We start from the raw sequence: 1,164 nt of genomic DNA on the forward strand, positions 1-1,164 counted from the left end.
ACAACAACACTAACACAACAACACTAACACAACAACACTAACACAACAACAACAACAACACTAACACTAACACAACAATAACAACAACACTAACACAACAACAACAAAAACAACACTAAAACAACAACAACAACAACAACAACAACAACAACAAGGCGAGTGCTGACTGAGACTCAGGCTCAGGACTTGTTGAACTCGATGTGAATGAAAAGCTTCAGTTGTTACAGGTATTGGGAGCAGAGAAACCCAACGGTTGTTACAGGTATTGGGAGCAGAGAAACCCAACAGTTGTTACAGGAATTGGGAGCAGAGAAACCCAACAGTTGTTACAGGTATTGGGAGCAGAGAAACCCAACAGTTGTTACAGGAATTGGGAGCAGAGAAACCCAACAGTTGTTACAGGAATTGGGAGCAGAGAAACCCAACGGTTGTTACAGGAATTGGGAGCAGAGAAACCCAACGGTTGTGAACACAGCTCCACTGCAGGTGATGATCTGTTGGCTCACAGGTTTTCAGCAGTGGTGAAATGTTGTAGGGATCTGTGTGTTGTCTGTTGTCACCCCCTTGTGTTGTCTTTGTGTCACCACTCCTCACCTGTCAGTGTTTGTGTACTCAGTCTTCCCCTCAGCTGCTGCTCAGTTCTCATCCCTCCATCAGTTTATGTTCTGCTCATGTCCTCCACCTCCTCACTGGTTCATTGTAAGGTTTCCTCCATGTGTCGTCTTCCCAGTGTTCCTCTTTGTCTCCGAGTGGTTTTCTTATTTGCTTTATGTTTATTTAATAAATATTTTTATTTATAAATTCTCTCCTCCGTCCGGACCTGGGTTCATTCTCATTCTTAACCTGACAAATGTTCAGATTGTGAATCAAATGTTGTTCTTCTGAGTTTCAGTGAGTACACTAATGAACCAACCAATCAGATCACAGCTATAAAACACATTAGAGTACAGTCACAAAGGAACAACCAATCAGAACTACAACGACCAACAAAGAGCCAAAAACTGAAACAGAAATATTGATGAGTAAACTGACGTTAAAATATTTAAACTGCTGATCAATAAACTGGTGACAGTCATCTGATGATCAATAAACTGGTGACAGTCATCTGATGATCAATAAACTGGTGACAGTCATCTGATGATCAATAAACTGGTGACAGTCATC

The sequence above is a fragment of the Austrofundulus limnaeus genome, unplaced genomic scaffold (genome assembly GCF_001266775.1).
Source record: "Austrofundulus limnaeus strain Quisiro unplaced genomic scaffold, Austrofundulus_limnaeus-1.0 Scaffold2231, whole genome shotgun sequence".
Classification (NCBI taxonomy): Eukaryota; Metazoa; Chordata; class Actinopteri; order Cyprinodontiformes; family Rivulidae; genus Austrofundulus; species Austrofundulus limnaeus.